The sequence below is a fragment of the Macaca mulatta genome, chromosome 3 (assembly GCF_049350105.2).
Source record: "Macaca mulatta isolate MMU2019108-1 chromosome 3, T2T-MMU8v2.0, whole genome shotgun sequence".
Lineage (NCBI taxonomy): Eukaryota > Metazoa > Chordata > Mammalia > Primates > Cercopithecidae > Macaca > Macaca mulatta.
Window position 1 is genome coordinate 142,093,699 of NC_133408.1, and position 20,851 is coordinate 142,114,549.

Sequence of the window (20,851 nt, forward strand, 5' to 3'; positions counted from 1 at the left end):
TGTGTATTAACTAGATTTTTTTTTTTTTTTTTTTTGAGACAGAGTCTTTCTCTGTCACCCAGGCTGGAGTGCAGTGGTACGATCTCAGCTCACTGCAACCTCTGCCTCCCGGGTTCAAATGATTCTCCTGCCTCAGCCTCCTTAGTAGCTGGGATTACACGTGCGTGCCACCACGCCTGGCAAATTTCTGTATTTTAGTACAGACAAGGTTTCACCATGTTGGCCAGGCTGGTCTTAAACTCCTAACCTCAAGCAATCTGCCCGCCTCAGCTTCCCAAAGTGCTGGGATTATAGGTGTGAGCCACCGCGCCCAGCCTTTAAGTAGATTTTTGTATTGCTCTTTTTCTTCTTCAAGTAATATGATCTCTTAGCCTCCCCTAGCCCCAGGCAAACAGTGTTGTAATTTTTTCCCATGATAGATTAGCTGTGCCTGTTCTAGAACTTCATGTAAAGTGTGCCTGTTCTAGAACTTCATGTAAAGTCATAAAGTGTGCACTTTTATGGGTAAGACTATTCATTCAGCACAATGTTTTTGCAATTCATCCATGTTTTTGTGTGCATCAATAGTTCCTTTTTGTCATTGAGTAATATTCTGTTATCTGACTATATCACAGTTGGTTTATCCGTCTTCCTATTGGTGAACACCTGAGTGGTTCCTGGATTTCGGCTGTGATGAATAAAGCTTCTGAGAACATTACCATACAAGTATTTGTGTGGACATTATGTTTTAATTTCTCTTGAATATTTAGGAGTGAAATTGCTGGGTCATAGAATGTGTGTGTGCTTAGTATTATAAGAAGCTACCAGGCCTGTCTCCAAAATGAATATGCCACTTTACACTTCTGCCAGCAATGTCTGAACATTCTGGTTGCTTCACATTCTTGCCAACATTTGGTGCTGTCAGTCTTGAATTTTCGCTGTTTTGGTGGATGCATAATGGTGTCTCATTGTGGTAGTAACTGGCATTTCCTGATGACAAACGATGTTCAGTACTTTTTATATGCTTATCAACCATTCTTTGTGAAGTGTCTGTTCAAAATATTTGCCCACTTTTTAGTGGATGTTTTACGTTTTTGTTATTGAGTTATAGAAGTTCTTTATATACCCCAGATACCAGTCTCTTGTCTGATATATGTTTGTGAACCTATTTCTCCTTTGATTTCATCCATGTTGATCTTCATTCTGTAGTATAATTGAACCCGTGTCTAACACTGTCTATATAGCTTGTCTAAAGATCCTTATAAGTTTGTGAAATACATACCGGCTAGGTGGTATCTTTCTTAGATACATGGCAAGGCAATGGTGGAGTACTAGAAAACTATTGAGTGTCAGAGACTGTACTTTCTATTTGCCCTTAGTAGTAGTTATTTTCAGGATGGAAAGTAGTGCTCACTTTCTTAGTTTACTTTTAAAAACAGTTTCATCTAGGGGTCTGTTTATAAAGTAATACAAAATGAAACAAGCCTAAGAGTAATTGTAAAAAAGAAAACTAAAACTTTTTTTTGTTTTGAGACGGGGTCTTGCTGTCACCCAGGCTGAAGTGCAGTGGTGTGATCTTAGACCACTGCAGCCTCAACCTCCTGGGGTCAAGCGATCCTCCCACTTCAGTCTTCTGAGTAGCTGGGACTACAGGTGCATGTCACCATGCTTGGCTAATTTGTGCATTTTTTTTTTTTTTTTTTTTGTGGAGACAGAATTTTGATATGTTGCACAGGCTGGTCTCAAACTCCTGGGCTCAAGCCATCCACTTGCCTCGGCCTCCAAAAGTGCTGGGATTATAGGAATGAGCCACTGTGCCCACCCTAAAACACATTTTAAAGCTACTTTATACATAGTTATCTAGGGAAAAAAGTAGCTAGTGTTATCTGTGCTTGATGGTAATAACAAAGTTGATGTTAATACTTTATATTTGCAAAGTCTTCATTTTTCCCCCAAATACTTTCACATTTTTAAATCTTTATAATTAGGAAATAAACTTTAGTTATCTTCATCTCTAAGAGGGGAGGGAATTAATACTGCATCTAGTGTAACTGTTGTGGCAAGTTATCATATTCAGGATTTAGTTTTTAGTTTTAGTTTTAATTTTTGTTTTGAGACAGGGTCTCACTCTGTCACCCACAGATCACAGTTCACTGCAGCCTTGACCTCCCAGGCTCAGGTGATCCTCCCATCTCAGCCTGCAGGGTACCTGGGGCTACAGGCACATGACACAATGCCTGGCCAATTTTTTGTATTTTTTGTACAGATGGGGTCTCATTGTATTAACCAGGCTGGCCTCTAACTCCTGGGCTCAAGCAATCTTCCCACCTTGGTCTCCCAAAGTACTGGGATTACACGTGTGAGCCACCTTGCCCAGCTCATGATGTAGTTCTTAAAACCAAGGTGTAATTGAAAATCTAGGAAAGTTAAAGTACTTTTGTTTGTAATACAAAAGCTTGGTAACAATTCAAACATCCAGTATAGAGGACCAGTTCCAGTTCAAATAAACTATGTTTCAATCATACATTGGTATACTCCCCCTTCTTTGCCTCCTACTACTGAATATGTCATTTACTCTTTTTTTTTTTTTTTTTTTTTTTCAACTCATGACTTTATAGCCATAGGCTTTTACAGGTGAAAAGAACTTTCGGGTCATTTGGTTCTTTCCTCTCATTTGACAGAAGACACAAACTCAACGAGATTAAATAATACCCAAAATAATAGAACTCACAATTTTGGGCGTTAGAACTAGACACACTTCTGGTTTAATAAATGTTAGAGTTCGTGTTTTTTTCTCTGTTGTCAATCCCTGTGGATTTGTTCTTTAAGATGATGATCACATTCACCCTTCCTTTCTACTGAGTTTGCCAATGTGGTCTCTAATTATATCAAAACTGGATTGTTGCAACATCCTCTTAGCTAGTCATGTAGCCTAATCTTTTTTTCTCTCAGGTCCATCTCCTTTATTTTGTCTCACGGATGTTGCTAATATAGGCCTTTCATAAATCATCCTTTTACTCCAAAAGCTTCATCCTTTTAATTCAGAAGTGGTTGTCACTGAATCAGATCCTGAATTCCTAAGAATCTCCATGCTCTTGATTCCATCCTGCCTCTTCATCCTTACTTCCCTTGTTCCCCAACTGCACCTACTCATCAAGATGGTCTCACTCTCCTCTAGCTGCATGTGAATTACTGCCGTGGTTCCTATGTTGGTTCCTTATCCTGGTACCTGCCCACTCTCCGTCCTCTCCATTTAGTCACTTTCAACTCATTGTTCGAAATCCAGCTCAAGGCCAGGTGTGCCAGCTCATGCCTGTAATCCCAGCACTTTGGGAGGCCGAGGTGGGCGGATCACTTGAGGTCTGGAGTTTGAGACTGGCCTGGGCAACATGGTGAAACCCCATCTCTACTAAAAATACAAAACTTAGTTGAGCATGGTGGTGCATGCCTGTAGTCTCAGCTACTCAGGAGACTGAGATGTGAGAATCACTTGAACCTGGGAGGCAGAGGCTGCAGTGAGCTGAGCTGAGTTCGCACCACTGCACTCCAGCCTAGGCTACAGAGCAAGACCCTGTCTCAAAAAAAAAAAAAAAAAAAAAAGGAAAAGAAAAAAAAAAAAATTCCGGCTCAAGCTCCACCTTCCCCATGAAACATTTTGTGATTACAGTGATTTCTTAATCTCCGAATATACACTGTAACATCCCACTTGGCAACTGACACATGAACTAACCTCTATAAGAGATAAAAACCCAAAATCTCAGTGGCTTAACACCGTAGAAGTTATACTTGCTATTCACAGGTGAGAGTGTATAATTAATGGTGCATCAGGGGCAGGGATGGGGAAAAGGAGCACTGTGCTTTTTGCAGCCGTTTGGAGACTCAGGGTGATGGAGGCTTTACCATCTTCAACACAAAACTCCCAGAGTTGCCCCAGGCATTGGTATTTGCTGAAAGTTGGAAAGGACAGTCTATCTGCTTCTTTGCCACCTCAGTCCAGAAGTGGCATAACACTTCTGCTGGTGAGAACCAGGCACAGGGCTCCACCTTGTGCTGGGAAATGTACCCCCTGGCTGGGTGTCTGTATCCCTGGAACTACTTTTCTCTATGGAAGAGAAGCACAAATCTGGGGAGTAGCTAGCTGTCTTTGTTACAGTATTGTCCTGTTCTGATTTCTAATTGCTTTGTGGGTGTTGTCTTGGCATCTCCAGCTGGATTTCACACAGTAACTAAAATTCATCAAATGTATACAGTAAGACAAGAGTCTGGCATTTAGTGTGTGCTCAGGGAATATCTTTGTTAAATAATAGATTTATGTAGACTTTTTAAAAAAAAATTCCTGATTCCTAAATTAAACAAAGAAAGGGAAACAAAATTGACAAATCCCTAATGGTTCTGTCTTTTTTTAAAGAGTACTTTGCAATGCAATTTCTCACTTCACCTACAGAAAGTGAAATTTAGCTGCAGTATCTTCAATTTCAAAATAATAATATTCTTTTCTGCTTCTATGGACTATTTTTAACCATTTCATCTTGTCTTTATATTCTAGTCTTTTTATTATAGAAAAATTAACATATATATGAAAATGGACAGGGTATTATAATGAAATCTCATGCACATATTACCTAGCTTTAACAATAATTAACTCATGCCCAGTCTTTTAAAATCTATGTATTCACTTCCTTCCCACACTAAATTTCTTGAAGCTAAACATAAATACATTATTTTGTATGTAAATATGTCTGTTTGTAACACCAATAGGTAAGGCCTTGCCCAAAAATACCCCACAATACTATATATCATTTTAAAATAACAATAATTCCTTAGTATCACTAAATAATCCAGTTAGTACTTACATTTCCCATAGTTTTTTAAATAATTGGTTTGTTCAAATCAAGATCCAAACAAGGTCTAAGTGTTTTTATCTCTCTCACACACACACACACACACACACACACACTCACACACTCTAAATAAATAAATAAGGAAGGCAGGAGGAAACTTGGAGGTGATGGATATGTGTATGGCATAGGTTGTGCTGATGGTTTCACAGATATATACTTATCTCCAGGCTCATCAAGTTGTATGCATTAATTATGTACAGTATTTTGTATGCCAATCATACCCCCAATAAAGTGATTTACAACATTCAGAAAACACCATTAAGAAACTTAAAAATGAAAAGATCCAAAGAAGGGCTACACACAATACATTTTAGACATGCCTCTCAAATATTTTTAAAACAACAAGTCTTTTCTCCCCTCCTTCCCCCTCCCCGGAATTTATTTGTTGAAGAAACAAGGACATTTGTCCTATAATGATTCTCATATTCTGGATTTGGCTGATTCTTTTCTCTAGTTTGTACAACAGTTTCGTGTACTTTTGTCCCCAGTATTTCCTAGGATCTTGATCAGATTCAGGTTTTAGTTTTTCACCAAAGGGTGCAGTTGCGTATCTCCCTCAGAAGGCATCATGTCTGGTTATCTCTCTTTTTGATGTTAACATTTATTAGTGGGTTTAAGAGTTTTCGCCAGATACATTCATCATGAAGTTTGCCTTTGGCTTTTCGCCTAGTTATCTTGGCTGCCATTGATGATCATTGCCTAGTCTATTATTTCATTAGGCATGTCTTGTCTCTTTTTGCAATGAGATTTTCCAATGTTTTAAAAATATTTTACTATTTTTTCATCTTATATTATTAAACATATGTAAAACATTTAAACTTCCGCCTAATTCTAATAATGGTAATTAACACCTGTTTGGCATTTAAAATGTTTGTCACTTTACAAAGCTTTTTTTTTTTTTTAAGGGACATGGTCTTGCTATGTTGCCTCGGCTGGATTGCAGTGGTTATTCACAGATTCGATCATAGCTCATGATGGCCTCAACCTCCTGGCCTCAAGTGATCCTCCTGCCTTAGCCTCCCAGGTAGCTGGGACTACAGGCACGTGCTATCACGTCCAGCTTACAAAGCATTTTCATATACACTACTTCACAAATATTACCTGATACTCACAGAACACCCTACAGGTAAACTGACTCTATAACTTTGGGCAAGGGTCCTCACTTTAGAGATGAAGACAATAATAATAACCGCTCCTAAGATCATTATGAAAATTAAACAAGTCAAATGTATGCAAACTGCTTAAAATAGTGCCTACTATATTACAGCAAGAGTGAAATAAAAATTTGCTACCACAATTATTAATATTGTTAATGCTGCTATCATCATTTCTTTCAGTTTTAACCATTATGTTGTTGGTTTATTTTAAAAAATGTTTCCTTGACTTTTTTCTAGTGTTTATGGAGATTAATAAGAATAATTTAATTTCTATGTTCCCATATAATTTCACAGTCTTGAAATCCTAGTCATAACCCTGATTAACTTACAGTGTGATATGAACTGAACTTTTACTGTCATTTGTGGTTAAATATTATTTATTCTGTTTATTTATAGAAGACTAAGAATCACTTTCTACCAAAATAAAAACAAAAATGAATATATTTAACTTATGCTCTTCAGGCTATCTATCTATATATACACCATGTTCTTCTTTATGAGCAAAAAAGCAATGTATTTTATATGATAAGCTTTTATAATATTCTGTAATAAAATTTAATGAATCATGGAGTACTGGAGCCTAAAGGACCTTGGAGAGCAGGCTCAACACTTCATTTACAGGTAAAGAAACTGAGAACTAACCAAGTTAAAGGAGCTGTTCAACTTGCACCTTCACATGACCGACCAATGGCTGAGCCAGGACTAATAACAGATATTAAACCAGCTCTAGTCCCTAACATCCTTCTAGTATACTGCATAATGCTAAACTACTTTAAATGTTCCATCACCAGTTCTCCCAATACCACCCCAAAAGCAGACAACATCACCATTTGGAGTTAAAAGTGAGAAACATGAACTACATGCTTGAAGACACACAAATATGGAAGCAGTAAAGCGGAACCCGGGAACCTAGGTCCGTTGAATGACACTGGACTGATGACAGGCAGTAAGTGTATGTAAGACTAAATATATATGTGTGTATATATTAATACATAGTCATAAAGAAAAATGACAACTATTTTCCACTGACACAACGTGCCTAGTGGTACTTGTCTATTCACATGGTCATGTATGAAGAGGAGAATTACAAGGCAGATTTTAGTTTTGGCTTTTATGTTTTTAAATTTTTAATTGTGGTGGATTTTAAATACACAGAAAAGTAGATAGAATAGCATAATTAATTCCTATGTAGCCACCACTCAGCCCAATATCCATCAACCTGAGGCCAATCCTCTCCTATCCATCTCCTCATCCACTCTGTCATTGGTATTATTTTGATGCAACTTACAGACATCATAACATTTCATGTTTACATATTTGAAGCATATTCTCTCTCTCTCTCTCTCTCTCTCTTTTTTTTTTTTTTTCGAGACACAGTCTCGCTCTGTCGCCCAGGCTGGAGTGCAGTGACCTGATCTCGGCCGATCTCCGCTCACTGCAACCTCCGCCTCCCAGGTTCAAGCGATTCTCTTGCTTCAGCTTCCTGAGTACCTAGGATTACAGGCACCCGCCACAGTGAAGGCTAATATTTGTAATTTTTTTTTTTTTTGAGACGGTGTCTCACTCTGTTGCCCAGGCTGGAGTGCAATGGTGTGATCTCAGCTCACTGCAACCTCCGTCTCCTGGGTTCAAGTGATCTTCCTGCTTCAGCCTCCCAAGTAGCTGGGACTACAGGTGCACGCTGCCACGCCTGGCTAATTTTTTATATTTTAGTAGAGATAGGGTTTCACTGTTGTTGCCCAGGCTGGTCTCAAACTCCTGCACTCAGGCAATCTGCCCACCTCGGCCTCCCAAAGTGCTAGGATTATAGGCGTGAGCCACCACGCCCGGCCTAATATTTGTATTTTTAGAAGAGATGGCCTAATATTTGTATTTTTAGTTTCACCATGTTGGCCAGGCTGGTCTCAAACTCCTGAGCTCGAGCAATCTGCCCACCCTGGCCTCTCAAAGTGCTGGGATTACAGGCGTGAGCCACTGTGCCTGGTCGTTGAAGCATATTTCTCTAGAAGATTAAAAAACTTTCAGAAAAACATAACCACAAGATTAATTATCATACCCAAAATTGTAACACAAATTCCATACAATCATCAAATAGGCCATCAGTATTCAATTTTCCCATTGTTTTAAAAACAGCAACCTTTAAAGTTACTTTAAAGAAAATCAGGCTCCAGTGCCACACACTGTGATGATTTCTCTTTGATCTGCATGTTACTTCTCTCTCTCTATTCTCCTTGTAATTTATTTGTTGAAGAAAACAGATATTTGAGCTGTAGCTTTACTTGCAGTCTGGATTTTGCTGCTTTCATGCCCATGGTGTAGTTACAAGCCAGCTTGAAACATTAAAGGAAATGTTCATGCATATTATTATCAGATTTCACTTAATTTTGCTGGTTAATTTTGGACACTAGTGATAGCAACTGGAAGTCGGAGAAACCAGCATTTCTGGTGGATCCCAGCTGCCTGTGGGCGCTGTGACTGGGTTAGCTGCTATCAGGCTGAGAAAGTTTGTCTCTCTTGTGCCAGTCCCTTCCTGTTCTCTAATCTAAATTGGACCTCTTGCTGTATCTTTTCAGAATACCCTCTACTTTTCCTTCCCAGAAATTGTCAGGATGAAACTGTAGCAGACTTTGACATTTTTATAGTTAGAAAAGTCAGGAGTGCATGAATGTAACTTTGAGCACAAGGGAGTTCTTTTTTGTTTGTTTGTTTTGTTTTTGTTTTTGAGACGGAGTCTCACTCTCTCGCCCAGGCTGGAGTGCAGTGTCTGGATCTCGGCTCACTGCAAGCTCCGCCTCCTGAGTTCATGCCATTCTCCTGCCTCAGCCTCCCCAGTAGCTGGGACTACAGGCACCCGCCACCACGCCCAGCTAATTTTTTGTATTTTTTTTTTTTTTTTTAGTAGAAACGGGGTTTCACCGTGTTAGCCAGGATGGTCTCGATCTCCTGACCTCATGATCTGCCTGCCTCGGCTTCCCAAAGTGCTGGGATTACAGGTGTGAGTCACTGTGCCTGGCCAGGAGTTCTGTGTAACACCACAAGCATGGTTTCCAGCTAGGAATAGGAAAATATACATTTGATAATTTGTGATATTCATTTCTAGATGGGAACTTTTTCTCTTGTGACTAAGCACCAAGTCAAATTCAATTCTTCCTTCCCCTTTTCTCCTCCCCTGGGAAGAAGAACTAGGTTCCTGGGCCAAGGTTATCCCATATGTATGCCATTCTTTACTTGATTCTCACCCTTAACTGAGGTTTGGGCTATTTCTTCATTTCATAGGCTTGTCGTATTAACAGTGTGGTCAGTCCTCCAAATAGACAGGAAGAAGAGATTCAGAAGAGGTGAGAGTATAGATGCTAGTAGATACTGAAGAGAAGCCCCTGGCACCCTGTTTCCTGTTGGGGCAAAACCAAGGGAGGTAACTATAATAACTGCACTTATTTAGGAGCATCTCAAGTTTGAAATGCAGATGGGCCAAGGACAGCGTTACAGAACCCTGCACATTCCAGGATAGTGTGGGGAAATTGTTGAAAGGGTCTGAGTTCTGAGGGATTTGAGGGTAGTGGAAAAATGTCAGGGTGTCCATGGAACCAGGAAAGACGGCATGTGTGAACTTTGGGACTGGAAGCAATGGCAGGGAGCATGAACACCAGCAATGAACGCCAGATACCACTTTTGATAAAGAGCACCTCAGCGGATGCATGTATGTGACCCAGCAAGGGCCATGTGGACAACCACACCACAGAAGCCCCCCGTGCCCTGATGCTGGAGGATAGTTAAGGCTTTCTGGAGGAAATTGGGCCATCCTCATGAAAAAGAAACAGAAGAAGGAAGAGGAGAACTTTGAATACTGACTAATTTTATACTGAAAGAGGCTAAGTTATCTTCAAATGACAAGATTGAGTTAATTTTCCTTTCATTAGCAGAAAGGGGATGCAAGAGTTAAGTTGAACGCCATCAGAAAAGTTAAAAGTATATTCCAGCACATCTGGGATATGGCTACCCATTTTAAACCCGCCACACAACTCACATTTATGTGTTTTAGTTATTTTTATTTTTATTGCCGCTTGAGATCTCCTATGTGTTTATTTTAAATGTCTGTCTTCCCTAGATTGTAAGTTTCATGAAGGCACAGACCATCCCTTTCTTGTTCTGTATTCTTAGTACCTAATCCAGTGCTTAGCACCTGATAGATCCTTGAGAAGAATTCGTGGAATGAATATCAGACCCATACATCAGAGTACCTTCCACAGTACTTGACATAGAACAAGTACATAATAAAGAATATTTTCTTCCTTCCTAGGGGAATGTATATTTCTTTGGGGACAGTCCATCTTGCTTTTTTGATAACCAATTATGTCTTACGTGGCTCTGAAAATAAGTCTGCTTTGGTTGTTTTTAGGGAAGGAACTTAAGAAACTGAAGACATGGTGTTTGTCTTCTCTAACCCTATTCTGTATCCAAAGGGTATGCTGGATAAATGACAGTCGTCACGACTTCAGAGTGTATATTCTGTGGAAGGTGGTGAATACCTAGGGGTGATTGCACCACCACCACCAACACATTCTTAGCCCCTTCCTTAATTTTGACATGTTTTATCCCTTTCCCTCTCAGATGCCTGGGATCCAATCTGTTTTTATTCTCCTATCCTTTTTTCTGTGCCACCGTTCTGGCCTGCTCTTCCGAGTCATGCCCCCAGCCCCACACCCCCTTGCTCAGGATTGACTGTCTCCCCTACTAGTATCCAGCTGCCCTGGGGAGTTCTGAGCATTGACCCCTGCTGCTTCAGAACTCGTGGCTAGAAAGGGGCCATACATTCAAGATGGTTCTCATTTCAGGTAGAGCCATCTTTTTTCTTTCTTTCTTTCTTTCTCTTTCTTTCTTTCTTCCTTCCTTCCTTCCTTCCTTCCTTCCTTCCTTCCTTCCTTCCTTCCTTCCTTCCTTCCTTCCTTTCTTTCTTTCTTTCTTTCTTTCTTTCTTTCTTTCTTTCTTTCTTTCTTTCTTTCTTTCTTTCTTTCTTTCTTTCTTTCTTTCTTTCTTTCTTTCTTTCTTTCTTTCTTTCTTTCTTTCTTTCTTTCTTTCTTTCTTTCTTTCTTTCTTTCTTTCTTTCTTTCTTTCTTTCCTTCTTTCCTTCTTTCCTTCTTTCCTTCTTTCCTTCTTTCCTTCTTTCTTTCTTTCTTTCTGATGGAGTCTCGCTCTGTCGCCCAGGCTGGAGTGCAGTGGCGCAATCTCTGCTCACTGCAAGCTCTGCCTCCCGGGCTCTCGCCATCTCCTGCCTCAGCCTCCCGAGTAGCTGGGACTACAGGCTCCCACTGCCACGCCCGGCTAATTGTTTGTATTTTTAGTAGAGACGGGGTTTCACTGTGTTAGCCAGGATGGTCTTGATCTCCTGACCTTGCGATCTGCCCGTCTCGGCCTCCCAAAGTGCTGGGATTACAGGCGTGAGCCACCACACCCAGCTGCCATCTTCTGGGGGGAATAAAAAATTTTATAAAATATGCCAAAATGCAATTTAATATCTATCATTTTAAACCATGTATTTGTATTCCATCTCATTTATAAAAGTATTTGAGGTAAGTATATCTCAGGAGATCGTTTTGTAAATAAGTTCACTAACCAGTTAAAAAAAAATCCATGAGCTCTGATTTTGACTTGGAAAATATGGACCCTATAATAGCGTATTGCCCAAACTCACTTAATAAGAATTACCTGTGCTGCTTGTTAAATATACAGATTCTAAGCCTTTCTCTCGGAGATTCTGATTTAGCTAATTGAAGGGCCCTGAAAGTTTTTTGTTTGTTTTTCCTCGGAGTGCAGTGGCACGATCTCGGCTCACCACAACCTCCACCTCCCGGATTCAAGCGATTCTTCTGCCTCAGCCTGCCATGTAGCTAGGACTACAGGCGCGCGCCACCATGCCCATCTGATTTTTGTATTTTTAGTAGAGACGGGGTTTCATCATATTGGCCAGGCTGGTCTCGAACTCTTCACCTCATGATCTGCCCACCCCGGCCTCCCAAAATGTTGGGATTACAGGCGTGAGCCACCACGCCCAGCCTGTTTTTTATTTGGATGATTTTTTTTGACCTGACAACTTTAAGAAAAATTGCTAACGTACATAGTGAGAGCTGGCACAATGAAGACACACGAGGCACATGGACAGAAGTTGTGGGGGAAGAACAAGGAAATCTCTGGGTGAAAAGAAATTGGATCCAGTCCTGTTTTTCCCCACCCCCCAGTGTGAATATATCTGTGTGAATGATGATAATCAAAAAAATTTATGGTATTATAGAAAGCTGGTAATATTGATTGATGGACTAATAATATTGCTGGTGTAAAGATTCTCAACTATCAAGGTAACAACAACAACAAAACTCCTGAAAAAACCTAAAGCAGTGTAAAATAGCCCTAATTCCAGTCATTTCTGTGATCTCCTTACTGCTCTTATTACCATGTAACACAAACAACTAAGTATAACATCAGATGTGTCTGATTAAGCTGTAAGTTTTATTTTATTAGAACAGTGACCCCTCCCTCTAAATACCTATTTGTATCTTTACATACTCAGTCTTCGTGGGTAGTTGTGTATGTATTATGTTACCTTATCCACCTCAAAATATTAGAAGGAACTGCATAAATAAGACCCTTCCTTTATTTTTATTGTTTGAATTTTAAGGCTAATACTTTTTATAATTTTTTATTTATTTATTTATTTTTTTGAGACAGAGTCTTGCTCTGTCGCCCAGGCTGGAGAGGAGTGGCGTGATCTGGGCTCACTGCCACCTTGGTCTCCCAGGCTCAAGCGATCCTCCCACCTCAGCCTCCCGAGTAGCTGGGACTACAGGTGCGCACCACCCCGCTGGGCTCATTTATTGTAGTTTTGTAGAGATGGGTTTCACCATATTGCCCAGGCTGGTCTCAAACTCCTGGACTCAAGTGATCTACCCACCTCGGCCTCCCAAAGTGTTGGGATTACAGTCATGAGCCACCATGCCTGGACCCTAATACCTTTTAGAATAATAGTTTACCCATATTATAATCTCTGGCTCTCTCAAGAATTTTGTGTATTTCTGTCCTATCCTTGAATTGAATTCTGCATTTCAAAATGTACTCCACTTGGTAAAGAACAGTATTATAGAAAAGGAAAACCCCAAACCATTGTATTTTGAGGCCTCTCCCTGCTGCAGCCTTTCATTTCCTGCAGTCTCACGATCTCTGGGATGGAGGCATCTGGGCAGGGGAGTTTTCATGGAGGTCACTGGCCTTGAGGAAGTTACTGTGTCTGAGGGACAGGAACAATGAGGTCTCTGGTAAGTTGGGGCTTTTGCTGCCAGACGACCTCAGATGCTGGGGTATGTGGAGGCGCCTGGCGGAAGGCAGCAGTGTGTAGACTCTTCCAGGCCTTCTGGTTGATGATCCTGTCAATGTGTCCATTGCTTAAAAGGTGAGATCATTAAAACTTATAATTCCTAAACGACCCTGTTTTTGTAGTATGAATTTCTTCTTAACAAAATAGCGTCATACGAAACAGGGTTAGTAGTGCCAGTTTTGGGGCTGCTGTTATTCTCCCCTTACTGGGGTCTGTGGCTCTGCTGTTTTGTGTCGGCAATCTGGCTTCTGGCCAGAGACAGCAGATTTCTAAGCCTGTTGCACTGAAAACTATTGTCATTGAAAAAATTTCCAGTTGCTCAGTACTTCCCAAATGTTGAATTGTTTTAGAGGTTTGCAGCCATACGATAATGTCTATTAGTTTAATATTACCCCTTCTCTGCCTGCTTTTATGTAAATAACAGCATGCTGCTGGCTGATCAGATGCTGATGGAATCCAGCCTTGAAGGACCTTGATCATATTATCCAGCAAAATTAAATTTGGTTTTTATAGACTTGCCCTGCTGCCACCCATATTTACCAGTCCCATCCCTTGCTCTCTTTAGATGGTCATACAGAGTTTTGTTTCTTACATCACTGAAGAATACAAAAACAATGCCTTCAGAGTTTCCCACAACACAGATTTTCATGCATCAAAGGAAAGCAGCACTGAGAAGACAGGCAGATTGTATTAGAATTATTTGGGTCCTTAGCTTGATTCCCTTCCTGGCTGATTCAGTCCATTCCTTTGTGTCTGCCTGTCCATCTGTGAAGAGAAGATAATTACACCGGTTCCTCATTTACCTCAGAGGGATGTTACAGACATTCATTTTGAAAGCCTATAAAGCTTTTTGAGCATGGAGAAGTATAGTTGCAAGAATATATATTGTCGTTGCAGTGATCCTTGCAAATCTTAATTCCAGTTATCGATATGTTGATGAATATGCATTATTCAGTTTCATTAAATAAAAGCTGGCTTTGCCAGGCGCGGTGGCTTAGGCCTGTAATCCCAGCACTTTGGGAGGCCGAGGCGGGCGGATCACTTGAAGCCAGGAGTTTGAGATCAGCCTGGCCAACATGGCAAAACCCCATCTCTACTAAAAATACAAAAATTAGCCAGGCGTGGTGGGGTGCGCCTATAATCCCAGCTACTGGGGAGACTGAGGCACAAGAATCATTTGAACCTGAGAGGTGGATGTTGCCGTGAGCTGAGATCCCGCCACTGCACTGCACTCCAGCCTGGGTGACAGATCAGAGCAAGACTGTCTCCAAAAAAAAAAAAAAAAAAAAAAAAAGAAAGAAAGAGCTGGCTCTTCATGCTCTGTGAGGTTTTCCCAAAGTGTGTATGTCTAAGAGGAAGAAGAAGAGAGTTTGGTGAATGGAAAATGAGCCACAAATGTAGGTTTTAAGTAATCCATTTCCATTTAACTCATTTGTGTTCAGCCTTGAAGCTAAAGGAGATGGGCTGAAGAAATGGCATGAAGTAAGCAGCAATCCTAAACTCCACATTGCCCCAATATTTTTCTGACTTATGATCAAAAGTGATCACTTCAGTCAGAAAAAAAAAATTCAGGTCAGAAATGTATGTTTCTGACCAAAAAAAAGTTTTTGTGTAAAGCTTGGCAAGTTACTTAGACCTCTTTAATTGATAAGTCTTCCTAAAGATTTAAAAGAAAATCAAGTCAATTTACATAATCCCTACAATGTCTACTGTCAATTATGTAAGAGGCAAGGCTGTCCCAGATATATAAGGTACATCAGTTTCTTCCAAAATATCATTTTACCTATTATTAAGTTTTCATTGTCTTTCAAGGTGGAAAGAAACAGCTGTTCCCTGAAAATAGCTAAAATTGCATGAGCAGTATGGGAAACAGGAAACATACAACAAATACTTATAAACTCAGAGATCCAGAATGAGATGATTCCTATTTTCTTCCGTTCCACAGCACTCATCCTTGACTTCCCATTGTGAAGATGAACAACAAATGTTTGTTAAATGCCTATTATGTGCTGGGCTAGTGGTTCTCAAGTGTGGTTCCCCAGACCAGCAACATCAGCATCACGTGGGAACTTGTTAGAGACGCAAATCAGAAGCTGTGGGGTCGAGCCCATTAATCAGTGTTTTAACAAGCCCTCCATACAGGTGCCTTTTAGAATTGGCATTCCCCAGGGTGATAGCAAGGTTGGGATGGGCTGGCCAGCCTATGGGCTGTATGGGGAGTGGCTGATCACAAAGAGCACAAAGCTTATCCCACCAACTCATTAGAGGGTGCTCCTCTTTCTGAGCCAGTTCAGGACTTGTATTTTGGAGGAGAAACTCCTCCTCTGGGATTCAGAGCTCATTCCAGATAAAATGCTCAAACAGGAGATATTCTAACTTGTGATTCATATTTTGTGCCAGTCATGAAAACAAAGCTTCTCTCTGTTGCTCTTGTAGCCCTCAATTTTGGAGCTTGAGCTTTTGTCCAAGATGGAAAAACAAGGGACAGGAGGCCTAAAAAGGATTTGATCCCTATCATTACCCTCTCTCATCTCACCTACCCTTCCCACTACTTTCCCCCCTTTGCCTCTTGACCTCCCTGTGCCCAGAATGCTCACTCATGAACTTGGGAGAGGTGAACAAGGGAGGGTGAGAAATGTGCTAGAGATGGTTGAGAGACAAGATGCTCCAGGGCAGTCCCCAACATTCCCCATTAACCTGTGTGCTTCCCATTCCAAGGGATGAGCTGCACCTTAGCCACCCTTAACTACACCCCAATCACTCCCTCTCCTCAGATAAAAAGCAATTCCAGGAAATAGAAGTTGGCTTTCTCTTAAACAGGATGTGACTATGATGTATGTTTCAATTTCAGCTGGTGGTGACCTGGCTTCTAATTGGAACCCACATCCCCCAGTCCTTGGCGGAGAATGCCTGACAGTGTGGCCAGCTTCCTGAGGTTTATGACCTTGTGACCCACAGAGCATTTTAGTCCTCTTCACTCAGCCTAGCAGGCAGATTTGGGGACTAATCATACTTGGAGTCACTATTTCCTGCAAGAAACCTTCCCTTAGGAAGCTTTGTAACATTTCTTTGCAATATCAAAGAGAGACTGGGAGAGAGCAGGCTTTAATTTTCACCCGTGACTTAAAATTAATATGTAAATATAGGAAGGAGAAGGAGGAAACTGCGTGGATGGGACAACCTGAGACATCTGGGTCTTTATTCATTCCAATATTATTTTATGAGATTACTATTCAGCTACATACATGAAAGAGACTTCTGAATGGCAGACAGGGTGGAAGGCTTGGCTTACCTAGATTGCATATAATCAGTATGTAAGGAGTTCGGATTTTTCTGACAGTAAAAGCAATCTTGACTAAGATGTTTGAAGCAAAAGTTAACACGAGCTGAATCTTAGATCGAATAGAAGAGTTTACCCCAGAGAACTATCAAGCATTTTTTCCAGTGATCTGTGGGGAAACCTACAATTTGATTTTTGAGGGTGAGTTGGGGAGTAGAAGAGAGTTTCTGAAAACTCTCCCTACTATTTCTTTTGTTTTTCCTTTTCTTTTTCTCTTTTTTTTTTTTTTGAGACGGAGTCTTGTTTTGTCACCAGGCTGGAGTGCAGTAGTACAATCTTGGCTCACGGCAACCTCTACCTCCTGGGTTCAAGCAATTCTCCTGCCTCAGCCTCCCAAGTAGCTGGGATTACAGGCACCCGCCAACACACCCAGCTAATTTTTGTGTTTTTAGTAGAGATATGGTTTCACCTTGTTGGCCAGGATGGTCTCGATCTCTTGACCTCCTGTCTCAGCCTTCCAAAGTGCTGGGATTACAGACGTGAGCCACCGCGCCCGGCCTATTTCTTAATCCTTAATTCTATTTTCCTGGTTTACTTTGTAGAGTTTGCTACACAGGATGTCTTTCACTGTTAAAATTTTCATGTTTCCTTGGTTACTAGGTTGCAGTTTTCTCCTAAGCCCGTTTCTGTCTCCGCATATGAACTTGGTGACAGGGATTGGGAAGTGAATTTGATGATCTTATTGCTACTATAGTTAAGAATCAGCACTGTTGATAAGCAAAAGGGGCCTTGGGGATCATAGTTCAACTTCTTTTATTTTACAAACGAGAAAACCAAGTTCAGAGAAGTTAAGCAACTTGCCTAAAGTCTTGGAGCCTGTTCATGCCCGGGGCCGCCTGGAGAATCCAGGCCTCTTAACTCTGAGTCAAGTACTAAATACATGACTCTATTGCTGGCCTTTTTTCTTTTCTTCCTTTTTTTTTTTTTTAATGCCTGAAATTCTTTACCCTCTTGAGACTTAGCTGAGCATTTGGCCAACCTGGTGTAAATATCAGGCTTTTTCTTAAGTGACAAAGTTTTGATACTATCAAAGAACACCCTGACGGGAAACTGTACTATCTGCTCCCGGGGGTGGACACAGATTAGATGGACATTTGGAAAGCTGGAGGCCCTGAGGAGAAAGGTGACACATTATGGGGTTCAAGTTGCGATTAATACTAAGCATTCTGATGGCATGCTGCTTCCACGCAGGGGACAGAGGTATCGCTTTCCCATGGGCTCTAATTTGTCTTCATAGTCTCTCTTCCAGCAGACCCAGAGATGGATCTTGACTAAAAAGATAAACATGCTGATTGTCTTTTTAAAGAAAAATTCTGTGGTGGAGGAGGTAGTCTCTTTTAAAATCTGGTAAAGATATAGATTTTTGAGAATGAAGACAGTTTAAATTAAACATAGTTCAAAAAATTAAACATAAGAGGGAAACGAATGGAATCCTTCATAAAATGTTTAAAAGATTACCTACGAATCTCAATACTTCTGCAGATTATTTTCAGAAAACAACGGGTTTTAAGAGGGCTGAGCTGTGGCCGTTTTGGTGATGAATTGCTTGGATCCCCTTTCGAACAGGCTGGGCTAGTTTCAATTTCTCTAAAGTTGTCTGTATTATTAGCATTCATGTAAAGAAAGATTCAGAGGTTTACTTTGTTTTTTTTTTTTTTTTTTGCGCAGTAAAATCTTTTTCAAAACAATTTTCTATGATATGGTAATTCTTTTATACCCCATGTTAAGTCAGGTTTCTTTTGTATATTGTGATTCATGCTAAGATAAATAAAAAATAAACCACGATTGAAATTTTAAAGAAGAAGCTGCTTAACGAAGATCTTTAAGTAGCTAATGAGTCAGTGTGTATTCACAGAACTTTGATCAATGCTAGCAGGGACTATTTTGTGCTGGGAACAAAGACACCAAAGAGATAGCCACTGGGAGGAGACCGGAGGGAGGGAAGAGGCTCCCGTGGAGCACTGGAATCAGGAAAAATTTCCCAGCCCTCATTATCAAAGCCGGCTGGAGGGAACAGCAGTGAAAAAAACAACATGCAGAGCCACAAACAGGTGAAAAATGCAGAAAGATGTAACGTTCTTAGCAAGGAGACACATCCTTCATTTATGATCACCTACAGCATATTTTCAAAGTAAAATCCTATCAAAGAAAATAAGCTCTTGTGATTCAACAGCCATAGGACAGCTGGCATTTCCCTCCTCCCCCAACAACTGACACTCTCCAGAGGGACACCAGAATCCCCTGAATTTGAGCATTACATCTTACAACAAAATATTTAATTTTAATCAAATTTATTTTCCTAGGGGGCATTCAAAAGAGCACACTAACCCATCACTTTCGAAATGATAATTTATTTACTTAGTTCTTGCTTATTCAGGACTCTCGATTGGCTGACTTGGTTCCTCCAGGAATTGCCTCTTCAGAGGTGGTGACAGTAGGTCTTCTGTGGAGTGAATTGCTGGGACACGGTTCAGCTTCATTAAAGGGAGCTTTCAGGGAAAGCGGGAGCTGGGGTCTGGCTGCCAAGATTTTAATGAATTGCTTCAGATATTCTTTTTGGTGGCTTCCACTGTGTTTAGAAATTTGAGAAAAAAAATCTATGTACAGAACACATGGCAGTTGGAAATTAAAAATCTGCCACACACACAAATATCTGTCATACATTTCTTTTAAAATGGCTAAGTGCTACTCATGAAATTCACAAAGGATTTCAGGAAGTCAATGTGTATATTTCAATGAAAATATTTCTGTAATAGATATTATTTATTACTTGTCATCAATTTCCCTGTGCAATTAAGTCATATGATTATTTTGCAAAAAAAGTTTGATTTTAGTAATTTTTTTCCTGAGACCAGTTAATGGAAGTTTCTTATTATAGAGGAAAGGACAGTCATTTAAAAGGTAAACATAACACTTTTCATTAAGCTTCTCCTGTTATTTGACTATGGCTTATTTCAGCCAGTTTTGGAGAATTCATACAACACAAGGCCAATAAATGGGGTTAATTTCATTAGGGGTTTGCAGTACAGTGGGGGGAAATGCAATCTAATGTAAAGCCCTTGCATCTTTTAATTCAGTGTTTTAAATCAAACTTACCCATGTCACTAAAGTTTGCCTACAGCACGATAGGAGATGATAGTTCCTTATGCGGGGGAAAAAGAAAAAAACTTCATGAGACTTCAGAAATACCAGTCCTTCTGATAACATTTATGATTTTTAAAAATATTTTTTGGCCGCGCGGTAGCTCACGCCTGTAATCCCAGCACTTTGGGAGGTTGAGGCGGGGGAATTGCGAGGTCAGGAGATCGAGATCATCTTGGCTAACACGGTGAAACTCTGTCTCTACTAAAAATACAAAAAATTAACCAGACACGGTGGCACGTGCCTGTAGTCCCAGCTACTCAGGAGGCTAAGGCAGGAGAATTGCTTGAACCTGGGAGGCGGAGGTTGCAGTGAGCCAAGATTGCGCCACTGCACTCCAGCCTGGACAACAAGAGCGAAACACTGTCTCAAAAAAAAAAAAAAAGTATATATATATTTATTTCAGGGAAGGCATGGTGGCTTTTGCCTGTAATTCCAACACTTTGTGAGGACCTGGTGGGAGGATCAGTTGAGCTCAGGAGTTCAAGACTAGCTTGCCAAGATAGTGAGACCCTGTCTCTACAAAAAAATTAAAAAATCATCCGAGTATGATGGTACACACCTGTAGTCCTAACTACTCTGGAGGCTGAGGTGGGAAAATTGCTTGAGCCCAGGAGGTGGAGGTTGCAGTTAGCTGTGATCATGTCACTGCACTCCAGCCTGGCTGACAGACAGAGACACTGTCTCAAAAAAAAAATTTTTGTTTTTCCATTTTGAAACAATCACAAACTTACAGAAAAGTTGGGAGTTCAATATAGGAAACATTTTTTTTCTGAACTATTTTAGAGTAACTGCTGATCTGATGTCCCATTACTCCCAGATAATTTAGGATGTATTTTGTACAAACAGGAATATTCTCTGATCCTTTCGTAGTTCATAAGCATGATGATTGGGTGTTCACATGCTCACATGTGACATGTGCCACCCTCGAATCTTGGTACAGTGTTGGGACATTACCCATCTGACA

General features: G+C 40.5%; 1 non-coding gene across 1 annotated transcript; it reads left to right on the forward strand.

Moving 5' to 3' along the window:
- Positions 1-20,745: 20,745 nt before the first annotated feature.
- LOC114677265 (small nucleolar RNA U13) lies at positions 20,746-20,851 on the forward strand. Its single transcript, XR_003728552.1, has one exon. It is a non-coding gene; the product is annotated as a small nucleolar RNA U13 (small nucleolar RNA).